This window comes from Microcebus murinus, chromosome 2 (genome assembly GCF_040939455.1).
Source record: "Microcebus murinus isolate Inina chromosome 2, M.murinus_Inina_mat1.0, whole genome shotgun sequence".
Taxonomy (NCBI): domain Eukaryota; kingdom Metazoa; phylum Chordata; class Mammalia; order Primates; family Cheirogaleidae; genus Microcebus; species Microcebus murinus.
This window is the reverse complement of record NC_134105.1, coordinates 92,885,948-92,903,796: the sequence shown is the minus strand read 5'-3', so window position 1 is coordinate 92,903,796 and position 17,849 is coordinate 92,885,948. Positions and strand designations below refer to the sequence as shown.

General features: G+C 37.0%; 1 protein-coding gene and 1 non-coding gene across 3 annotated transcripts in view; one reads left to right on the top strand and one right to left on the bottom strand.

Annotated features, from left to right (window-relative positions):
- The window catches only part of DENND2C (DENN domain containing 2C), a 74,363-nt gene that overhangs the window by 12,396 nt on the left and 44,118 nt on the right, over positions 1 to 17,849 (top strand). The gene's annotated exons all lie outside the window — the stretch shown is intronic.
- On the bottom strand, positions 67 to 173 carry LOC142869690 (U6 spliceosomal RNA). The gene has a single exon (XR_012918264.1). It is a non-coding gene; the product is annotated as a U6 spliceosomal RNA (small nuclear RNA).

Below are 17,849 nucleotides of genomic sequence, written 5' to 3'. Positions count from 1 at the left end.
CAATCCGCCCGCCTCGGCCTCCCAGAGTGCTAGGATTACAGGCGTGAGCCACCACGCCCGGCCAAAAAAAATATGGAACGCTTCACGAATTTGCGTGTCATCCTTGCGCAGGGGCCATGCTAATCTTCTGTGTATCGTTCCAATTTTAGTATATGTGCTGCCGAAGCGAGCACTTGTGTCCATCTTTAGAAGGGAGTTGAAAACCAGACCCTCTATGAATCATGCTATCCATCTTCAATTGAGTGTTCTTCCATTAATCTTCTATTAAATACCCAACTCATTGTTGAGCAGCTCTTAAAGATTTTATTTTCAAGTAACCAGGCCATTTCTCAAACTCTTAACATGGTTATTTTATTTTCTTAGATTAAGGTCATATTGTATGAGCAAGGTCACTGAGTTGGTCTTGGTCCTCATTATACACATATCTTCTCACTTTTCTTCCATTTCCATAAGAACTGTCTCTCTTTTCAGACCCCTATGTGAGCCATAGCACCTCTTTCTTCCATGAGACTTTTCTTCTCCCTCTTCTATGTATTTATTATATCCTTCATGATTTTTTGCTGCAGTTTTTAAAAATAAAGGTTTTCCCACTTTTAAAATGTTTTATTTGAAGTTGCTTTCCCTTTTTGTTTTTCTTATCCCTTTTACTGACTTTCAAATAAATGTCATATTCATACTTTCTCCATTTCCTCACTTTTCTCCATTTTCTTTTTAAGTTTTAGCTATCTGTTATCTGTCCTGACCATCCTTTTGAAACCATTTATTTAATGGCCTATTTCTAAATACAAGGACCCTTTTTCAGTTCTTATTTTCCTTAGCTGTATGACACTGATGTGCCTACTTTCTTTTCTTTTTACAACTTTTTCTTCCCATGGCATTTGTGATCTACATTATCCTGGTTTTGTTACCTCTCACTAGCCATTCTTCCACTCTTTATCTGATGCTTTCTTTTTTTTCTCATCTATGGTCCCTAATCATAATAAATGTTCTCAAAGTTTTGGTCCCTAACACTTTGCTTTTAAAAAACTCTGTGCTTAGGGAACCTGGGTATTCTTGCTTCTTTTTTCTCCACAATGCCTGTTTTAAACCTTCTTTATTATCCTTAGACCTTTGGCTTTTCCATCTCTCACTTTACTTTCAGCAGATAATCATGCCTGTCATTTCAAAGAGAAAATAGAAGCCAACAGGTGAGAAGTTCATCAGTGTATAGCCCCTAAACCTACAAATTTACCTGCATCCTTATCTTTCTGTCATCATTACCTTCTGTTCCAGTGGAAGAACTGTCCCTCTTCCTGGCAAATGCTAATACCTCCAGGTTCCATTGGAGGCCCATGCCCTCTCTCCCTCTTCGGGTCTTCGCTTTTTACCTTTGTTTCTTTCCTTCTCTTTAGTGACTCCTTCCTACCAGTGTTTAAACAAGCTTAGTTCTTTTCTATCTGAAAAACAAAAAGCTTTCCTGGACCTCATGTTCTTGTCCAGTTACCACTCTGTTGTCTACTTGCCTACTTAGATAAACTCTGTAAAAGGACTGTCTATAATTACTGTTTCCATTCTTTTTTCCCATCCACTTCTCAATTTACAGTGATTTTTCTTCAGCCTCCTCTATGCCACTGAACCTACTCCTGCCCAGGTCACTCAAGTCTTTATGTTAGTTGAACTTTTGACTGTTACTGTTGATACACTCTTTCCTTCTTAAAAGAGTATCTATCTCTTCCTTTGGTTTCCATGATTCCATACATTCCTAGTATTACATTTCTCCCATCTTTTGTCTGCTTTCATGACTTAATTACCATCTATGATACCTGAGGACTGACCCCGTATGTCTGAGAACTGACTTGTCCTGAATTAGCAATGTTTTGGGAGTTTATAACACTTAATTCCAAGAGAGCATGATGATGTATAAAAGTCATTTTAAAAGATAAAGTATGATTGTATTATAATAAAGGATGTGTAGAATAGTATGGTAAGAAATAAGTGAGTTTGAAAAATTTGCATGGAAACCACGGTGAGATGCTACTATATACCAGAATGGCTAAAATTTAAAAAACAGATAATTCCAAGTGGTGGACTGAGGTGTGACTGGAACTCATATTGCTAGTGAGAGTGTAAAGTGGTACAACCCTTTTGGAAATCTCTTTGACAATGTCTACTACAGTTAAACATATATACCTACACTACAACCCAGCAGTTCTACTCCTAGATAACACCCAAGAGAAATGTGATTATGTCTATCAAAGACAACTATAAGATTGTTTATAACAGCTTTCTTCATAATGCTCCAAACCTGGAAACAATCCACATGTCTATTAACAGGAAAATGGATAAGCAAATTTTGGCATTTCCAGTAAATAGAATACTGTACTGCAATAAAAAAGAAAAACCAGCTGCTATATATAACAATAAGAATGAATCATACAGGCCAGGGTCAGTGGCTCATGCCTGTAACCCTAGCACTCTGAGAGGCCAGGGCAGAAGGATCACTTGAGGTCAGGAGTTTGAGACCAACCTGAGCAAGAGCAAGACCCCAACTCTACTATTAATAAAAAATAGAAAAATTAGCTGGGCATGGTGGCACAGGCCTGTAGTCCCAGCTACTTGGGAGACTGAGGCAAGAGGATTGCTTAAGCCCAGGAGTTTGAGGTTGCAGTGAGCTACCATGACGCCATTGCATTCTACCCAGGGCGAGAGAGCAAGACTCTGTCTCAGAAAGAAAAAAAAAAAAAAAAAAGAATGAATCGTGCAGATGTTGTTTTGTACAAAAGAAACTATACTCAAAAGAATATATACCATATTATAAATGAAATTCAAGAACTAAGAAAAGCTAATACATGGATAGATGTCAGAATGGTGATTTCCTCTGAAGGGGTGGTTATTGACTGGGAAGGGACATGAAGGAACTTTCCGGGGTGCTGTGTGATAGTTATATAAACGTATAGATATGTACAAGTTCTTTGAGCTGTACATGTAAGATTAGTGGACTTTATGTGCTTTATGTATGTTATATTTTTAAATTACAAGTGTTAGAAAGCCCTTCCCATGTAATAGGTGCTTCATAAATATTTGTTGCCAGGAATGCACTCTTAGTTTTACTTGTTTGGTAGATGCCTTCTCATCTGTTAATAATTTTATTTAATAATAAACTGCCTTTAATTATTTAATACATGTTACTAAGTTCTTGAGCCATAAGCAAAAGTGTTATGTGGGGCTTCCAGAAAGGCTGCATAAATAGAGCTGCCTTTTTTCCTTTCTGCTTTATGGAATGTGGATGTAATGGGTGGAACTCCAACAGCTAGTGTCAACTATGAAGCGATCTTGAAGATAGAAGCCATGTATTGAGGATGGCATAGCAGAAATGTGGCAGCCTGGGGACCTGAAGACACCTTAAACTGCCTACTCTTGGTCTTTTTATAAAGTATTTAATAAAGGTTAACTACTTTTCTGTTTTAATTTTCACAATGCTATGTATGAAGTGGGTCTTCAATAAGTATTTGATGAATCTTTTAGAAAGTAACTTATTATTTTTTTTTTTAAACAAATGTTATACAAGTGGCTGGGCCTGGTGGCTCATGCCTGTTATCCCACCACTTTGGGAGGCTGAGGTGGGAGGATCACTTGAGGTCAGGAGTCTAAGACCAGCCTAGACAACATAGTGAGACCCCACCTCTAAAAAAAATTAGCTGGGTGTAGTGGTGCATACCTGTAATCCCAGCTACTCAGGAAGCTGAGGTAGGAGAATGGCATGGACCCAGGAGTTCAAGGTTACAGTGAGCTATGGTTGTGCCATTATAATCCAGCATGGGAGACAGTGAGATCCTATTGCTAACAGGAAAAAAAAAAAAAATATATATATATATATAAATTTACATATATACATATATACACACACATGTACAAGTGATTTATATTTATTTTTAAAAATTATAAAATACAGATAAACCAAAAGAAAACTCAACTGTAGTTCTGTCACTTTAATTACTATTAGCATTTTGGTATATATCCATATTAACTATAAATTCTATATATTTATTCATACAGATTTTTAAGTTAACTTATACTACCCAGTTTTGTTTGTTTTTTGTTTTGAGACAGAGTCTTGCTTTGTTGCCTGGGCTAGAGTGAGTGCCATGGCGTCAGCCTAGCTCACAGCAACTTCAAACTCCTGGGCTCAAGCGATCCTCCTGCCTCAGCCTCACATGTAGCTGGGACTACAGGCATGCGCCACAATGCCCAGCTAATTTTTTCTATATATTTGTAGCTGTCTAGCTAATTTCTTTCTATTTTTAGTAGAGATGGGGTCTCGCTCTTGCTCAGGCTGGTCTCAAACTCCTGAGCTCAAGCAATCCTCCTGCCTTGGCCTCCCAGAGCTAAGATTACAGACATGAGCCACCGTGCCTGGTCACTATACAGTTTTTTATTACATTCTTCTTTTACTTAATAGATCTAAGCATGTTATAACTTCATGATATTTCAGTATATGATTTTACCATAAAACATTTAGTCATTCCTTAATGGAAATTTATTTTTTAATTTCATAATATTCTGAATCCACTCTTATACATACATCTTTGTGAATTTGTTCAGTTATTTCATTAGGATAAATTATTGAAAGTGATTTTTTGTATCATTACATGTTCATTTTTTTAAAAAGCATTTATTAGGGTTTTATTTAATATAGAAAATAAACAAAATATAATTTAAAGTCTCATTATTCTACCATTCAGATAGATCCCGTTTTAACATTAAAAGTACTAATGTGAAGAAAATAAAATTTTTACTGGCACAACTAGCCATATACAATAGCCCTCTGTATCTTTGGGTTTTGCATACATGTGTTCAACCAACCACGGATGGAAAATATTTGGAAAAAAAATTGGATGGTTGCTTTTGTACTAAACATATGCAGACTTTTTTTCTTTTCATTATGTCCTAAACAGTACAGTACAGCAACTATTTAAATAGCATTAAATTATATTAAGTATTATAAGTAATCTAGAGATGATTTAAAGTATACAGGAAGTAGCTGGGCGCAGTGGTGTGGCGCCTGTAATCCCAGCACTTAGGAGGCTGAGATGGGAGGATTGCTTGAGTCCAGGAGTTCAAGTCTATAGTGCATAAATGATAGGGCCTGTGAATAGCTATTTCATTCCAGCCTGGACAACGTAGGAGACCCCTACTCTAAAAAAAATAAAATAAAGTATATGGAAGATGTACATTACATAGGCTATATGCAAACACTACACCATTTTATATAAGGGACTTCAACATCTGTGGATTTGGTATTGAACAAGGCCCTCCGCCTCCTCCAATTTGAGGAAAATAAGAACTCTAGCCCACCCACACCCCCCCATTCGAGAAAAGGAGGCTTGATAAGATAGGAGTCATTTGTGTAACATCCAAATTCATATTATTGCAGTGGGGGGGAACATATGTATGTTGATATATGTATATGCTTCTTTAAAAGCCTGTAGAAAATAAATAATCCTAGAGAAATTGTTTTTCCCCTTGCTTTTCTCCCACTTTTATTTTGGACATCTTTCCATATCTGCACACAAATTTCTACCTCATCCTTTTTAACAATTGCATAATTATCAGTCAGGTTGCTATACTTGATTGGTTTGTGTTTGATTTGATTGGTAGTTTGTGTATTATACCTAGGCACTCAGCTGAGGGGCTGAAATCAAGCCCCAGGTCTACTTGAGAGTACTCTGTGTCTTTCCTAGAAGGATGCACCCTGCTCTGACAACCCACACCAGGCCATCTCTCAGCCTGAATACCCACCTCATTCTGGTCAAGCTCTCACATTCCACGCTGGGCTAACCCTCTGTAGGGTCACCCTCTTAACCTTGTTTGGCCCCTGATAGCCCACAGTGGGCAGTCGTCCTACACAAATGCTCTCCTTAACCCCGCTTCTTAGCATCAGGCATATATGCCTGCCTCATTCTGTTCCACCTAATGTTTTTAAGGCCAGATTGTTCAGGGAGAAGAAAAGAGCTGGTAGTAAGTTTTTGATCTTAGTAATATCTTTCATTGCTTCTAAATGATATTCTTGGATCTGAGTGTTAATAATTTGCAGACCTAATACTTCCTATGTTTTAAACGGTACTTTGAGGCCAGAGCTCATGCCTGTAATCCCAGCACTTTGGAAGGCCAAGGCAGGAGGATCACTTGAGGCCAGGAGTTCAAGACCAGCCTGGGCAACATAGTGAGGTCCTGTCTCTACAAAAAAAAAAATTTTTTTTAATTAGTTGGGTGTGGTGGTCCTTGCCTGTAGTCCTAGCTACTGGAGGGTTGCTTGAGCCCAGGAATTTGAGGTTGCAGTGAGCTGTGATTTCATCACTGCACTCTAGTCTGGGTGACAGAGCAAGACTCTGACTTTTTTTTTTTTTTCAAGGCAAGCAGGAGGTGAAATTTGTTGACAGAGAGCAAGAGCAAGTCATAGTTTTACAAATTGAGATACATATACCACAGATGATGACTGGACTCCTTGTCACAGCAGAAAAAAAAAAAACCCTGTCTCTTAAAAAAATAAAAAATGGTACTTTGAAGGATATGAGACATTTGTTTAATAACCATGTTACTGCAGTTTTATTTTTGTTGTTTTTTTATTGTCAAGTAAGATAAAATATACAAAGAATGTATAATTTTGGAATACAATTTGAAAACTTGAGAAATATATCTTCTGGCTTTTTAGCTTTAGAACAAAAAGGGAAGTTACATTGTACAGTGGATGTGAATGTATGTTTTTAGGAGAGCCCATTGTGTCTATAGTTTGAAATTCTTGAAAATTGCATCTTTTTATATAACTACAAGTGAAAAAAGTAGGATACAATTATATATACACTATAATTCCAACTATATAAAAATATGCTTTTGAAAAAAGATAAGGGAGAAATATACCAAAATATACCAGTGTTTATACTGGAAGTGGTAGATTTATATTTAATAGGTATTTTCCCATTTTCTCTATATTTTTAAATTTCTGAAAAGTAGTAATATTTTATGACTTTCCTTCTCCTCCCCTCCCTTTCCCTCCCCTCCCCTCCCCTCCCCTCCCCTCCCCTCTTCCAGGGTCTTGCTCAGACACCCAGGTTGAAGTGCAGTGGTATCATCATGCTTACTGAAACCTCAAACTCCTGGGTTTAATTGATCTTCCCGCCTCACCCCCCAAGTAGCTAGGACTACAGGCACATACCAGCATACCTGGCTTATTTTTTCATTTTTTTAGAGACAGGGTCTCATTGTGTTGCCTAGGCTGCTGTCAAATTCCTGGCCTCAAGTGATCCTCCCGCCTCAGTTTCCTAAGTCTCTGGGATTACAGGTGTGAGCTACCATGCCTAGCTCTATTTCTTACTTTAGAGTGGGTTTTTAAGGGGATAATTAGATAAAAAATATTCAGCTATATTTTATTTAATTATACGAATAGTTACTAACATTGCATTAATGTAATGAAAGTCTAAAAGGTTCATATTATTACCATTAATTTTATATGTAATTTTCCACATTGTGGCATTTTGGAAAACTTTTTTTCCTGCTGAAACTTTTCATTTGACTGTTGTACATAAGCTGTCTTTAAAATTTGGCTATTAGCCAGCTCCTTCTATCCCCCAGACACTAGTCCCGTGTCCCCGTACTTCTATACTTCTGAGAGTATGTGTTAAGCACTCTGAGCGGTTATCTTGAGGTTCCAGTCCCTTGGCTTGAGGTAGGCAGGAAGTACCTCCCCCTTTCCCTTTAGGAGGCAGGGAAACATTTACCACCTAGTTTTTTAAAGAAGTCCTATTGTCCCTTATAATCCTCACAGTTAATGAATTATAATTTTTCTGTTATATAGCATTGAGAAAGGTAATAAACTGGTGTCAGCAGAGCCAGTTTTTGGCTACCCCACTTTGTTGTTGTTTTTAAAGTTCTTCCTTCATCTTGCAAGCTACCTCACTTTGTAAGCCTTCTACTTTCTCTTAGAATGTGGGGCTATTTGACTCCTATTGTTTTGATTTTGGCCTTTGAGGTCCCTGCTCAGAGAAGACAGAAAGAGTTGTATTTTACATCCTGTTATATTAGCTTTTATTATTGTTATGTCTATCCACAAACAAGTATTACATAGCGGTTAAGTGCACAAACTTTAGAGTAAAGCAGAACTAGATTTCTGTTACCTTGGGTAACTTATGTAACTATTAATAGTTCAGCCTCAGCTTCCTCATCCACAAAAGAATAAAACTTTGTACTATTATAAATAATAATAGCTATCTTTCAAGGTTGTAAGAATTAAATGCAGTAATGAAAGTAGGTACTTAGCATAATACTTGGCACATATATGCACTTAGTAAGTAATAATTATTATTTGAAATCACACTGCCATACAAATATATTATTACTTCTTCTTATCCTCCTGGACTTCCTCTCTTTACCTTTTATTTGCTGAAAATATTTGAATAGTGGTAATTAGGTTCCACCACTGATCAGAAATACTGTAAGAATTGAATTAGTCTGAGAGCACTGCCTTGACCTCAGTCATGCTATTAGATGACATTAAACACTCTCCTGTTAACATACAGCCTTCTTTATGAGAGAGGAACACAGGTATGGATAATGAACTATATCATTAGATTATTTGGAAAAAATATTTTTTAACTTTGGGATTACATTATATATTTTTCATTTTTTTCGAAGTACCTGTCTAAATTTATTTTTCTTAGGTAAATTTAGTTAAATGGCTTTAAAATGGTATTTGATAAAACATGACTTTAAAAGCTAACCTCATTCTATTAATCTTTTATTTAGTATAATATGTCTCAGTCCAAGGATGTGATTTGGTCAGTATATAAATTAGTACATATGCTACAACAGGATCCTACTATAAGAAAATTGGTTTGTATTTCTTTCACAAATATTGTAATAGCAGGAAGAGGTGACTTAGAAACCAATTAAATGGCTTGAGACACCTGCAGAATATTAGAGATTTGGACAGTGGTTATCATTGTGTGGATCAGCTAGACATTCATAATCGAATCTTGACTATTAGAGTACCCACTGTACAAATTAAATTGCTTTCATCCTTTGTGCAGAATGATAATATTTTTTGTTTTTGTCTTGTTACATCTAAAATACCAATTTTATTTTCAATGAGTGAACAGTTTTATACCTTTCACATCAAAAATGGAATGTGCATCCCAAAGAAATTTGTAGGTTTATAAAGGAGACATACAGGATGAGGTAGCAGTTGCTGGAGCTTAGTCTCTATACTCCTAATGTAGAAATGAGGTAAGAATTTCCCAGCCCACACAGTACTCTGGGCACCTGCAAATCTAATTTCCAAGTCTGTGTTGGTCTATAGGCTCCAAAATAACTCTTTGGAAATAGAATTATCTCCCAAATGCTAATAGGTATGGTTAGCTGAAAAGCTTGTTGCCACATTCTTAGACATTTTGAATTCTTCTATAAGTACTGATAAAAACTTGGTTAACTTCATGATGTAAGAAGCTGGTTTGGGGAGTTCTGTTTTTTTTTTTTTTTTTTTCACTCTTCACAACAAAATCAGAGTAGGGAGTTAGCTGGGCATGGTGGCGCATGCCTGTAGTCCCAGCTACTCGGGAGGCTGAGGCAGGAGGATCACTTGAGCCCAGGAGTTTGAGGTTGCTGTGAGCTAGGCTGACAGCACGGCACTCTAGCCTGGGCAACAGAGTGAGGGTCTGTCTCAAAAATAAATAAAGAAATAAATTTATATTTTTAATTGACAAATAATAATTGTATATATTTATGGAGTACAAATTTGGGGGGGATACCATTCAGCCCATAACACACTTAGAACCAAGTATTGCAATAAACTGAATTTTGGACTAGATCTTTAAACACTGTATCAAGAAAAAAAATCATATTTTTATTTTATTTTATTTTATTTATTCATTTATTTTGAGACAGAGTCTCACTCTGTTGTCTGTTGCCTAGGCTAGGGTGCCGTGGCGTCAGCCTAGCTCACAGCAACCTCAAACTCCTGGGCTCAAGACATCCTTCTGCTTCAGCCTCCTGAGTAGCTGGGACTACAGGCATGTGCCACCATACCCAGCTATTTTTTTCTATTTTTAGTTGTCCAGCTAATTTCTTTCTATTTTTTTTAGTAGAGACAGGGTCTCACTCTTGCTCAGGCTGGTCTCGAATTCCTGAGCTCAAGCAATCTGCCTGCCTTGGCCTCCCAGAGTTCCAGGATTACAGGCGTGAGCCACCACACCTGGCCAAAAAATCATTTAATCACATTGCTTTTACTCAAAATATTTGTAATTAAATTTTAGTGAGAGTAAAATGGCTACTGTACCCTTCTTTTATGTATTTAATTCTTTTTTTGAGACAGAGCCTTGCTCTGTTGCTGGGACTAGAGTGCCGTGGCGTCAGCCTAGCTCACAGCAACCTCAACCTCCTGGGCTCAAGCGATCCTCCTGCCTCAGCCTCCCGAGTAGGTGGGACTACAGGCACACGCCACCACATCCAGCTAATTTTTTCTATTTTTAGTTGTCCAGCTAATTTCTTTCTATTTTTTTTAGTAGAGACGGGGTCTCACTCTTGCTCAGGCTGGTCTTGAATTCCCGAGCTCAAGCAATCTCCCGCCTCAACCTCCCAGAGTGCTAGGATTACAGGCATAAGCCACATGGCCGCCCTTTAATTTTTATTAATTAAAACTAATACAGTGAATTTTTTTTTTTTTTTTGAGATAGAGTCTTGCTTTGTTGTCCAGGCTAGAGTGAGTGCCGTGGCGTCAGCCTAGCTCACAGCAACCTCAAACTCCTGGGCTCAAGCGATCCTCCTGCCTCAGCCTCCCGAGTAGCTGGGACTACAGGCATGTGCCACCATGCCCGGCTAATTTTTTTTTTTATATATATATTAGTTGGCCAATTAATTTCTTTCTATTTATAGTAGAGACGGGGTCTCGCTCTTGCTCAGGCTGGTTTTGAACTCCTGACCTTGAGCAATCCGCCCGCCTCGGCCTCCCAAGAGCTAGGATTACAGGCGTGAGCCACAGCGCCCGGCCTAATACAGTGAATTTTTAAAATATCTCGTGCCTTTAAATTTTTAGTTTTTGTGTGCTTTATAATGTACATGATGTTATTATAATTTTGTTTATAATTTATAAATAAATATGAATCTATTTTTATAGGAGTTTTTAAATTTTAAAAATTATTATTTTATTTTATTTTAGAAGAGACAGGAGTTCACTATGTTACCCAGGCTAGTCTTGAGCTCTTGGCCTGAAGTGACCCTCCCACCTTGGCCTCCGAAAGTGCTGGGATTGCAGGCACTAGCCACCATGCCTGGGATCTTCATAGGAATTTGAGATCAAAGTTTGGAGACCCCTGACTTAGATAGTGCCCCTTCTCAAAATGTCTTTCTATCCTGAAGGTAGTATGATATGTACTATTAAATTCTTGCTTTTCTAATTATAACAACATATGACCTTAGAAAGTCATCTAACCTTCCTAAACCTCCATTTCCTTGTTAAAAAAATGGAGATATATTCTGCAAAGAACTGGTGTAAGGATTGAATGAGATTATGTGGATAGTACCTGATAAATGATAAATATACAAAAACCATTCTTGCTATTATGGTACAAATTATCATTTAAATAGATTATTTTGGTATTATTCATTTATCCCTAAAATATTCCAAGATGCTTTCCCATCAAATGAGGCAACTTCAAACCATTGGAGGCACCTGGAGTAATAGGCGTAGCAAAGTTTTCATAAACCTTTGCTCTTTAAACATTCTTATACTCAGGATTTTGTTGTTCATTCAACATTCATTCAACAATTCATTCAACATTCATTCAATATTTACTGAAAGATTATTGTATGGTGCATACATACATTGTATGGTACTGAGGCTACGTACAGTAGTAAAAAAGCTTACATTCCAATGGGGGAGACAAATAAGAAAATTTAAAAAAATAGAATTTCAGATAAATGGTAAGTTCTGTGGAGAATATATAGCTGGGAAAGAGCATAGAGAATCATGTGGGGAAAGGAGCTTTATTTTAGATAAGATACACAGGGAAGGTAAGAAATGAGTAGAAATCAAAAATGAGAAAGGAAGAAATGATGGTAAAGATGGGTAAAGATGGTAAGTGGTTAGAGTCAGAGATTTGTTTTGAAGGTGGAACCAACAGAAATTGCTATTGGGTTACTGTGTTTCCCCGAAAATAAGACCTTCCCATAAAATAAGCCCTAGCAGGATTTCTAAGCATTTGCACAATACAAGCCCTACCCCAAAAATAAGACCTAGTGATGGGCATGGCTACACAGCATATCTGCACAACCACGGAGCGGTAAAGAAGACAAGCAGCCCTTCTCATCTGTCCCATGAGAGCTCTATTGCTCGACATGAGAGATTGGGGCCAATGGTTCTAAAGGAAGTAGAGTCGTAAGAAATTCAGGATGGAATTTGGGATTTGGAGAGCTATGATGATGTTCCAGAAGAAGACAACTTAACTATATTTGAATAAATGTTGATTGTTGTACCATACTTAAAAAAAATTACACATCCCCTGAAAATAAGTCCTAGGGTGTCTTCTTGAGGAAAAATAAATATAAGACGCTGTCTTATTTTCAGAGAAACATGGTAGTTATGGGGATAAGTCCTGGGGTCACGTGACTGTGGCAAATAAAACCTTCAGTACTACCCATTAGAATCAGTAAATGGCAAAGAAGAGGACTTGTAGTCATTTGGTAGATTTTACGAAAAATATATAACCAACTGTGTACCACAGTCCTGAAGTTAGCGTTATTCTGTCTTTGACTTGTTCCTCAAAATTCTGAATATAGTCTGTATGTCAACTATAATTTTTCATTCTTTCATTTAAAAAAAACACTGAAAATATTCCAATAACAAATGTTTCAAGCAGACTTGATAGAATGCTGATAGAATTAAATTTATTTTTTGAAGAATCCTTCATATTTCTTGCTTTGCCATTAGGCATATAACTGCTTGAGAAATTTATATTGTATATTATGAGTAATATTAGGATTTTTAAAAGTTTCTTTGTTATTTTGGGAACCACTTTTAGTAACGTATGAGGCTGTTTCCTCTGATAGTAGTGAGAGAAAAGGCTGGTATCCTGTATGTGCTTGCTTTGAAGATTTGTTATTCAAGGAACAGCCAAGAAGATGATAGAGGTTTGAAAAGTGAAGCCAGTTTAACACTTGCTTTGTTTTCTCTGTTGGTTTAGTCCTTTATCATTTGCTTTAAAATATTTTTAGCTAAATTTAATAAAGAAATTTATGGAAGATTTGTTCCTGTGGACTTTATTAAAAATTCATCCAGAGGCTTTCAAATTAAATAATATATTAATAATTTAATATAAATATACTTAATAAAAATTTTTAAAAAATAATATGAACAGTCTAAGTTCTCACCCATTTTCCTGAACAGAATTTACTGTGTTCACTTTTTCCTTGACACGGGCCTTAGCATCCTCTGCTGCAACAAGTACAGGAGTGACATTCTGAGATTTAGGTTCACTTTAGGTCTTCTAAGACAGTATTACAGAAGCATTTATTCATCTCTGACTATTTATGCTATTTCCTTTTCAGTCTCAACCCTGTGTTTCCCCTTTCTAAGTATCCCCAGCAAGATTGACTCCAGAGTGTTAAGATTCTTGAGATCATGGATATGGAAATACATGCTGTAAAGGGAATTCAAAATTGGAAAAGGGTTACAGTATGCTAATAGGTGTAATGGAAGCGCACAGAAGGAGTGACTTACTCTGGGGAAAGTGCTAAGAAAGTTTTTACAGAAAAACTTTTAGCTGGTCTTGAAAATATGTGGTGTATTCAGAAAGAAATTAATAGTGGCTATCATTTATTGAGCAGTTACTATATTCCAGGCACCTTTTTTTTTGTTATTTTTTGTTTTTCTCACAATTTATTTCTGTTTGTTTATTTTTTTATTTTAAAATATTAAGGGGGTACAAATGTTTTCATTACATGGATCACTTTTATAATGCTTGAGTCATAGCTATAAGTGTGCCCGTCACGCAAATAGTGTTCATTTTACTCGTTAGGTAGGTTTTTGCTCTTCCCTTCCTCTCCCCTCCCCCCCAGAACTATCTTAAACACTTTATTTATACCATTTAATTCTCACAGCCTTATAAAATAAATATCTGTATCTGTTGTGTCAGAGGATGCTAAGACATGTATTAGTTACTTAACCTCCTTGTGCCTCATAGCCTCATCTGTAAAATATAGTATCTACCTCATGAGTTATTACAAGAATTAGATGAGTTAATGTCAACAAAGTGAGTAGAACTATGCCTAGCTCATAGTAAATGCTTAATAAATATTATCTATAATCATTGTAATCAAATAAGGAAGCAAGCTTAGAAAGATTAAGTAATTTAATTAAGTTTACACAGCCAAGAACCAAATCTGGTGGTATTTGAACTCAGTATAACTTGAGCATTCTAGTTCTGGACTGCTAGTAGTTGTAAATTATTTGAAGTTGTTGACACATAAGTAGCAGGTGAGCAAGGCAAGTGGCAAGAGTCAAAGCTGGAATCAGAGGGTGAAAGGCCATAATTATATGTCATGTTATAGTGTATGGACTTTTTTTTTCTTTTTCCCAATGCTATTGAGTAAAAGTTTTTTGTTTTTTTTTTAAGACAAGGTCTTGCTCTGTTGCCCATGCTCCAGTACAGTAGCATTATCTACTGCAGCCTCAAACCCCTGGGCTCCAGTGATGCTCCTGCCTCAGCCTCCCAAGTAGCTGGGACTGCAGGCCCATGCCACCATGCCCAGCTATTTTTTTTATTTTTGTAGAGATGGGGTCTCACTATATGGCCCAGGCTGTTCTCAAACTCATGAGCTCAAGAGATCCTACCCACTTTGCCTCCCAAAGTGCTGGGATTGTAGGCATGAGCCACTATATCCGGCCCTTTTGACATTTTTGAAAAGCTTAAAAACTCTGCATAGTTGGCTTTTACCAGTTTTCTCATTAATATTTGTTGGCTGTGTATTTTTTGTTTTGCCATTATGTTAGTATTGACTTACACTACAAATAGTAAGCAAGGGGCCGGGCATGGTGGCTCATGCCCGTAATCCTAGCACTCTGGGAGGCCGAGGCGGGCGGATTGCTCAAGGTCAGGAGTTCAAAACCAGCCTGAGCGAGACTCCATCTCTACTAAAAACAGAAAGAAGTTAATTTACCAACTAAAAATATATATACAAAAAATTAGCCAGGCATGGTGGCGCATGAGACCAGGAGATTGAGGTTGCTGTGAGCTAGGCTGATGCCACAGCACCCACTCTAGCCTGGGCAACAAAGTGAGACTCTGTCTCAAAAAAAAAAAAAAAAAATTAAATCAATTAGTAGCAAGGGTCAAACATTTAAGATGAATTTGTGGAGGAAAAACTTAATATTGAGGAAATTATGTCCATTAATTTGATTTATTTCTGCAAAATGATGGTAATGGGGTATTATTCAATTTCAATAGAACCTTGGTCGAGTTATTGAAAGTCTGTTGTTCCTTGTGAGCATGTTTTGCTAACCTCCTTGGTAGATTATGGAGTACCCCTAAAGGGTTTTAACTGCTTTGTTACTTGGTCATATCTAAGTTTTAGAAATAGCACTCTGGCAATAATATTGGAACAGCATGGAAATTGGGAGGCAGGTGGGCCATATAGGAGACTATAGTGCAGTAGTGCTAGGAGATGAATGATAAGGACATAAATTAAGGTCATTGTAATGGGGATAGAAATGAAGAGTCAGACATTTAGGAGGTTAAATTGGTGAGGATGTGTACTGACATCCATACACATACGATATTTAATAATTTGTTATATGTCATAACCATCATTAAGCACTTACTTTGTACAAGACATTTTATTATTAATATTTCATTTGATTATCCTAATAACTGCTGAGTCTTATTCCCTTGTCTTATTCCCTTATTTCCCTTGAGGAAATTAAGGCTCAGAGAGGTTTAGAGTAAACCTAAATTACTAAGTAAATTGCAGAGAATTTAAATCCAAAGTCTGGTTCCAAAGCCTGCACTCTTTGTACCACCCTTATGAATTAAATATCATGATCTCCACCTAAGTTTTTTTTTTTGTTTTTTTTTTGAGACAGAGTCTCACCTTGTTGCCCAGGCTAGAGTGAGTGCCGTGACGTCAGTCTAGCTCACAGCAACCTCAAACTCCTGGGCTCAAGCGATCCTCCTGCCTCAGCCTCCCAAGTGGCTGGGACTACAGGCATGCACCACCATGTCCGGCTAATTTTTGTATATATTTTTAGTTGGCCAATTAATTTCTTTCTATTTATAGTAGAGACGAGGTCTCACTCTTGCTCAGGCTGGTTTCGAACTCCTGACCTCGAGCAATCAGCCCGCCTCGGCCTCCCAGAGTGCTAGGATTACAGGCGTGAGCCACCGCGCCCGGCCTCCACCTAAGTTTTATGGCATACTTGTTTCTATAGTTTGTCTCATTGATTGTTGAGTTCAAAGTTATTTACTCTGTTCACCTAGGAACAGCTTTTCTACATTCAGAGAATCTTCTTGTCTCTTTCCTGCTTTCTAAAAAAGAGATTTTAAAAAGAATTTTTATTAAGAAAGCCAAACATAAAAGGAGCATATTCTCTTCAGAAGCTTTTTTTTGCAGTCTCAATCTAATAATAGCAATCAATAAGTAACAAATTGAATTATGGTATAAAACTAGCTGTAATAAAAAAATCAAAGGCTGTTATTAAAATATTTCGAATATATTTACTCTTCTCTAATATTAGTTGCTTATTATGAGAATTTATATATTTTTATATTTGTTCTGTGTTGATATGTAAAAGCCTTTGGGTTTCTGAACAGTTTCAGTTCATGTGATCTAGTGGTAGACTATTTTCTTTAAAGATCTTTTCTCTAAACTCCTTGCTTAGCACTGAAGTGGACTTTAATGTTTCTAGAACAGAGGCTTTCCAGAATTTTTTGATCATACCTCACCATAATAAATGCATTTGTAATTAGCTACACACACCCACTCCTGAAACAAACATTTCTGAAGTAATACTTATCCTTACTTACATGCAATATACTCTTTTTTCTGTTCTATACTGTTTTATTTCATTGAACATTTTAAGACTTCCATTTAGAATGTAGAAGAACTTAAAAGACCTTTGCTCCTATAGTAACAAGAACATCTTGGACAAAATAAAAATCATATATTTCTCTGGAGCTAGTGAACAGCAGTGGATGCAGGGAAACTTTGATGAACTGAATTGCAAAGTGAAATGAGCCTCCTCATAAGTAAGCAGAGAGCCACAGCAACTTTTATACCTGGGGACAAGCACATGGTCTGGGTAGAAGTAGCCCTGATGTAGATGGTGAGACTTTATGGAGTCAGGGGGAGATCAAATAAGTTTTAGTTAACAGTGTGGACTGTTGGAATTGTAATATGGATTAGAATCTGTAAGAATCCCAAATGCAAAAACAAACCACTTTTCCCAGGTATTATCCGTAGTGTTCCCTTTTCCCAATTAAAAAAAATATTTTTTAGAGATGGGATCTCACTGTGTCACCCAGGCTGGAATACAGTGGTGTGATAACCCACTACAGCCTTGAACTCCTGAGCTCAAGCCATCCTTTCAAGTATCTGGGACTATAGGTACATATCACCATGTCCAACTAATTTTTTTCATTTTTTTAGGAATGGGGTTTCACTATGTTTAACCAGGCTGGTATCAAACTCCTGGCCTCAAGCTGTCCTCCCACCTCAGCCTTCCAAGTATCTGGGACTGCAGGCATGCACCAACATGTGCAACTAATTTTTTACTTTTTGTAGAGACGGGGTTTTGCTACATTGCCCAGACTGGTCTCAAACTCCTAGCC